This window comes from Lutra lutra, chromosome 6 (genome assembly GCF_902655055.1).
Source record: "Lutra lutra chromosome 6, mLutLut1.2, whole genome shotgun sequence".
In the NCBI taxonomy this organism is placed as follows: domain Eukaryota; kingdom Metazoa; phylum Chordata; class Mammalia; order Carnivora; family Mustelidae; genus Lutra; species Lutra lutra.
In genome coordinates this window covers 146221559-146228150 of record NC_062283.1, presented here as the reverse complement: position 1 = coordinate 146228150, position 6592 = coordinate 146221559, and positions in this window count along the sequence as shown.

The window sequence follows — 6592 nt, the reverse complement described above, 5'->3', positions numbered from 1 at the left end:
ACCTCTGGAGTCCTCAGACAACTTTTTTAACTTCCCAAAGCCTCAACTGCTTCACCTGTAAAATGGGGACAGCATCATACTCCCTCCATCAGGCTCTGTGGGCATTAAATGGGAGATGCAGGAAGAATCTTCCAAGTGTTTGTAAGTCTTAGCTGTTTTGTTCTTTTTGCTTCTGTGGCTGTAGTGGGGTTGGGTCAGTGTGACTCAGAGAATGTGTCCTTTAAAATTCAGCCTAAATTTTCAAGAAGTCAGCGAGTTGTTTTTAGAATACAAACTATAAAAACTAGGGTTTAGCAGAGTCTTTTTTACCGATGGGATGCAGTGAAAACAGAATGGGAAGGCATGGTAGGTGGCATGGTTTTGGGGCCATGGTAACAAAATACCACAAACTTGGGGAACTTCAAACCACGGAAATGGATTCACTCACAGTTCTGGACCTGAGAGTCAAGGTCAAGGTGTTGCTAGGACCTTGTGCTGAATCTCTGGAGATAGAATCCTTCCCAAACTCCTCCAGCCTTCTGGTGATCCCTGATGCCCCATGGCAATCTGTGACTGTCCATGGCAATCCGTGACTGTCTGTGGCTTACAGCTACATTATCCAATCTCTGTCTCCATTATTAGATGTCCTCATGTGGCTGTGTTCTTATGAAGACACCAGTCATATTGGATTCCATCATCTGAACTAATTATGCCTACATTGACCTGATTTCTAAATCAGGTCACGTTCTGGGGTACTGGGGCATTAGCACATCAACCGGTATTTGGGGGCACATGACTCAGCTCAGAACAACAGCTTTACAGAGTTGAATTTTACTGCCCTCCTACATCCCAGGATGATATGGAACTTGTCCTTTGGCCAGTGCTTAGGGAGCTCTGGGACACCAACACCTCTGTTCAGGGGTACAGGGTGTCCTGTGTGCCGTGAGCAGCTGTCCTTGACACTGGGATGCTCTGGACCCCAACCCAGCCCTCCGCTGGTGCATGCTCATGGAACACAAAAGCATTTTAATATTATTGAAAAATCTCACGTGCGTGTTGAGGGCTGGTGACTAGGGAGAAAAGGGATTCGTTAAGAAAGAAAGTGGTTATCCTTTTAAGCCATTTCTATGGAAATAACCGAAATATTCAATGGATGAATGGATAAAGAAAATGTATTATACAGCACATTTACATATATTCCACATTGTTGTTTGTACACACACACACACACACACACACACACACACACAGAGTGGAATATTATTCATCCATAAAAAGGAAGGAAATCTTGCCATCTGCAACCAGATGGTTGGACAGGTGGACCTTGAGGGCATTATGGATGGACCTTGAGGGCATTATGCCAAGGGAAGTAAGTCAGACAGAGAAAACAAATACTACATGATCTCACTTACATGTGGGAGAAAAAGCCAAACTCACAGAAACAGAGAATGGGTGGATACCAGAGGCTGGGGGTGGACGGTGGACAAAATGGGGGAAGGAGGTCAAAAGGGATAGACTTGCAGTTCTGAGATAATTAAATCCCGGGGATGTAAGGCAAGCAAGGTAATGATAGTTAACAATATCGTAATGTACAGAAGGAAGTTGCTAAGATCTTAAAAGTTCTGACCACAAGAAAAGACGTAACTACGTGTGGTATGGATATTAACTAGCCTTGTGGTGGTGATCATTTTGCAATACACACATATATCAAATCTTACGTTGGGGGCGCCTGGGTGGCTCAGTGGGTTAAGGCTCTACCTTCGGCTCAGGTCATGATCTCAGGATCCTGGGATCAAGCCCTGCATTGGACTCTCTGCTCAGCAGGAAGCCTGCTTCCCTCTCTCTCTCTGCCTGCTGCTCTGCCTACTTGTGATCTCTCTCTCTGTGTCAAATAAATAAATAAAATCTTTTAAAAAAAATCTTACATTGCACACCTAAAACCAGCTAATGCACTGTCATGGGGCACCGAGGTGGCTCAGTCAGTTAAGCGTTTGGCTCTTGATCTCAGCTCAGGTCCTGATCTCAGGGTCGTGTGTTCAAGCCCCACATTGGGATCCATGCTGGGTGTGGAGCCTACTTTAAAAAAACAAAAACAAAAAACACTGCTGCAGTGTTCTATGTCAATTACATCCCAATAGAAAAGTGTCTTGTGGTTGTCGGGGTGGGGTGGGGGGGACGGGTGAACTAGGTGAAGGGGATTAAGAGGATACTTATCACGAGGAGCACTGAGCAATGTATAGAAGCACTGAATCATGATATTGAACACCGGAAACTAACATAACGCTTCATGTGAATTATACTTGAATTTTTAAAAAGATGACGTGAGTAGCCTTGGGTTTATATATATATATATATATATATATATATATATATATATATAAAATAAATCTAAGCAACTACTAAAACAGCCATACCAAAACACTACATATAAAATAATGTGTAGTTCTAAAATGTGTACAAGGAACTCACATGAAGGAACTAAAAAGAAAAAAATAAACATAAGAGAGAACAAAGAAAAAATGTCTCCCTCTTGAATAGGGTGGTGGTTATACAGGTGTATGCATTTGTTAACAGTCACCAAGCTGGGTACTTAAAATGTGCTGCTTTTTTGTATGCAAATTATATACCCACAAAAAAAATTTTTTTTCTTTGAAACTAACACAAAACCAAAATGTCCGGAAACAAGAAAGAGTGAGAGGATAGAAAACACAGGTATAACGTTATTATGCACTGGGCGTTTTAGCGGATGGCTTTATAGCATTCATGTTGTCGGTGTGTAAAATTGTCCTCCCTCCAGCAAGGATCGAGCCTTTCCCTTTATCAGTCTGAGGATGACCAAGTCTCCAGCTCTGCTCTGGAGGACTGTGGAGCAAGGGGCCATCTCCTCAACAAGGGGGTGGCATTGCTGGGGGAGTCTGGCCCAGCTGGGCAGAGCCGAGCTGGGCTGTGCACCACACTGACCTCAGGGGCCGTCAACAGCAAGAAGGGGTGGCCCCCCACACCCTCCAGCCCACACACCCCCCGCCCTGCCCCTCGCCGGTCCTCATGGCTCTTCTCCCCCTTCTTTCCAGCCCCTTATCACTCACCCAGTCACGGTCAGTGGAAAAATTGCTCTGCAAGGACGTGCCTGATTCTTTCCATCTTAGCAAATTGCAGCCTCCTTTTTTTTTCCCCTGTCACTGCCTCCGATGATTGAGCAATGCAGGCAGGGGGCTGGGGAAGAGCCTTCAAGGTACCATGGCGAAGAGAGGGACAATGGAAATATTAGAGCCTCTTGGTGCCCTATGCCTGGTTTCCCTCCACAAGAGAGGAGCTGGGACTCTGTCCTGAGTCTCTTTCTCCAGCAAGATGTGGCCCCATGTGTGCCATCACACACACACAACACACACGTGTCCACCGCTGGGGCCATGGGCTTGTGACCCTGCTCCTCTCCCACGAGCACTCTGGTTGCCCCTTTCGGGAGGCTTCTCCCCATGGCAGACCCCTGCTAACCCCTCAAGTTTTCTCGAGCTCTCCCTGGGGTCCTGGATACGTGGTCCCTGCAGGAGCGAGCGTCCACACCATCCATGAGGAACCACCAGCAGAGAAGGCCGTGCACCCGGCCACCAGCCTCAGTTTCGGTCCCGGTGAGCAGTGCCATGAGGAGACCCCTACTCCCGAGACCGGCCTGCCAAGGCCTCCCTGAGGACTAGGAAATGCAACCTGATGCAGGTTCAAGTCTCATCATCAGACAGATGAACCCGAAAGCAGCTCTTTGGAAAACCTCTTATTTTCCACGTACTTTTTCCATGTTAACATGTACCTACCATAAAATTTAGCACGTTGACCATTTTAAGCCCCCAATGCAGTGTGTTAAGCACATTCATAGCGTTGTGCAACCACACAACCCTCCGCGCCTCCAGGATGTTTTTCATCTTCCCAAACTTCAGCTCTATCCCCATGAAACAGGAACCCCGTGTCCCTCTCTCCCCTCGGCCCCTTCTGTCTCTGAGTCCGACCACCCGAAGTGCCCCCTGTAAGCAGGAGAGTGCCGTATCTGTCCCTCTGTGACTTAGTTATTTCACAGAGCATGACCTCTTCGAGGTCCGGCCCCCTCGTCGTGTGCGTCAGGTTCGCCTTCCTTTTTACGGCTCCCTAAGACCCCATCGTATGGAGCGGAATGTGATCGCAACACTTATCTGTCGCTGAGCTTGGGTTGTTGAAGGACGTCCTTTTGAAGAGTTGAACCGGGGGACATGCCTAAACCCCTTCTTTCCATCTAGTTTTTAGGACCCCTCTCCGAAGCCACCGTCAGGACACCCAGAAGGTGCCTTGCAGATCCTGCTGCCCGGAAACCACGGGTGCGCCCGGGGACCTGTTTGGGTAGGGTCTTGAGACAGACTTCAGCTAATCTGAGGGGAAAGGGGATTTATTCAAAGATCTAGCTAGCTCACAGAATCTCCAGGACAGAAAACTCTGGGCTCGGCGAGGGTGCCAAAAACAACTGCATGATTGCGAAAATCGTGAGGCCGCTTTAGCTCGGTCAGGACACGGCTGCTCAGCCAAGCCTCTGATGACTCAGTGTCTCCTTCACCAGCAAAGCGCCCGACACTGGGCGCGGTCCTGCCGCCCTGGCCTCGTCGGGGTCTCCCCGGCCACCAGTCGCCCCCACCAGAGAGCGTATTCCCGGTGTCCCTGCTCCCTCTTGTCACCAGCAGCTGAGGCAAAGTCAGACCAGACCTGGCTGGCTGGCGGCCCTAAGGGCAGATGCCCACAGCCCCGAGAGAGGTGGGCCAGGAGTGTGAGATCTCCCAGGGTGGACTGTCTCCTGGCATGGGAACTGCCCGGCTTCTGCACGGCCAGAAGGAGGGATGAAGTTCCACGTCAGCTTTTAGTCGCCTCTCCGGGCCTATGGCAAGCCTCAGCCCAGGTAGCAGGTGTCCCAAACCATCCAATAAGGACTTTGGCCTGATTAAGTGGGACCCTGGCCCTGAACCCCCCGTGGCTCACTTCCATCATATCCCATTCACCATAGTCCATGGCCACCAAGCAGTGTGCCTGGCCTGTGTCTTCCTCCTGGAGGTCACACTCTGGGTGCCATCAGCTAGGCAGCACTCGGCCTGCTTTCAGGGCGTGCAGAGACCATTACCCTGGGTCTACCCTCCCGCGGATGAACGGTGCTGCTGGGAGGGGCCCCCAAACCAGGCTGTGTGCAGTCAGCGTGCTGCCAGGGTACCCACGCCTGTGTCCGTGAGGCCGCTCCTGGTGAGGGACAGGGCCAAGTGCAGGCAGGGAACAGGGCGGGACACAGGCCAAGGGGCCAGATGCCCCGCGCCACGGTGTCTCTGCGCAGAACTCCAAGCTGGCCTTCCAACTGTGACAAAGGTGGATTTGTCAAGGGAGAAGGACAGAGCGGAGCGAACAGTGCAGCAGCTGGGGGTGTGGGGTAAGACAGACATAACATAAAATTGATCGCGTTCCCCCCTTTTCAGGGCACCATTCAGCAGCCTTACGGAGTCACGCTGTTGGGCAACCACCACGACCAACCCTCTCTGGAACTTCCTCATCTTCCCAAACAGAAACCCTGCTCCTGTTGAGCAGAAAGGCTCCACCCCTGCCCAGCACCCCCTGAGACCTCAGCCCTGCTCTGTCTCCAGGAGCCCCTTGGAGGCAGCCGCACAGAGTATCCATTCTGTGCTCCGGCGTCTCCCCGTTTGCCGACTCCTCCAGGTCCGCTCACGTTGCAGCGAGTGTCTGAGTTCCCCGAGGCCGCATCATACTGGGCAGCCGCATCATACTGGGCGGGGGCGAGGGGGGGGACGGGACATCACACTGTTACCCGGTCTTCAGGCCACAGACTCCTGGTTGCCGCTCCCCTTTCGGCTGCTGTGAGCAGAGCGGCTGTGAACATGGTGTGGAGCCCTCGCTTGTGGGTTTTGGGGTCTGTTCCTAAGCAGTGGGACCCCCGGGCCGGGTGCTGGCCGGGTGGGCAACGGCGGCGGGCTTGGATCTTTCCACGTCCTCGCTGTGTGTTTGTGTGTTTAATAACAGCCAGCCTGGGGTGGGGGGCCGGTATCTGGTTTTAGGACGTGGAGATCGCAATTTGCAGACTGTGTGCGCTCCTCTCTGAGCCAGAATCGCTGGGGTTGGGCCTACCCTCACCATTTACACTGGAGAGTGCATTCGCTTCCTAGAGAAACAACCACCACACACTGGGGGCTTAGAACAACAGACATGTATCCTGTCACTGTTCCGCAGACCGGAAGATACCAGCTGGGGCAGTTCTCCCCCCCGAAGTCCCTAGGGAAGGGTCCTTCTCTGCCTCTTCCATCGTCTGCTGGCTCCAAGTGTCCCCTGGCTCAGGCCACATCCCCAACCTCTTGTCTCCATCTCCATGGCCTCCTGCCCTGGGTAGGAGGGGTCCTTAACCTCAGCACCCCAATAGTACTCATCTCTTCCAGTTTAAATAGTTTCTCTCTGGTAGGAAGGCAAGAAGACTTTCAGTTCAGCTGTTTTGAAGACCCACTCCGAACACAGCCGTCCCTCCCTGAAGAGCCCCTTCCTTCCCTCCCCCTGCAGAGCACAGACAGCAAAGGGATCCCATGGCCTGAGGGCTGGCGTCGAGCAGGATGTG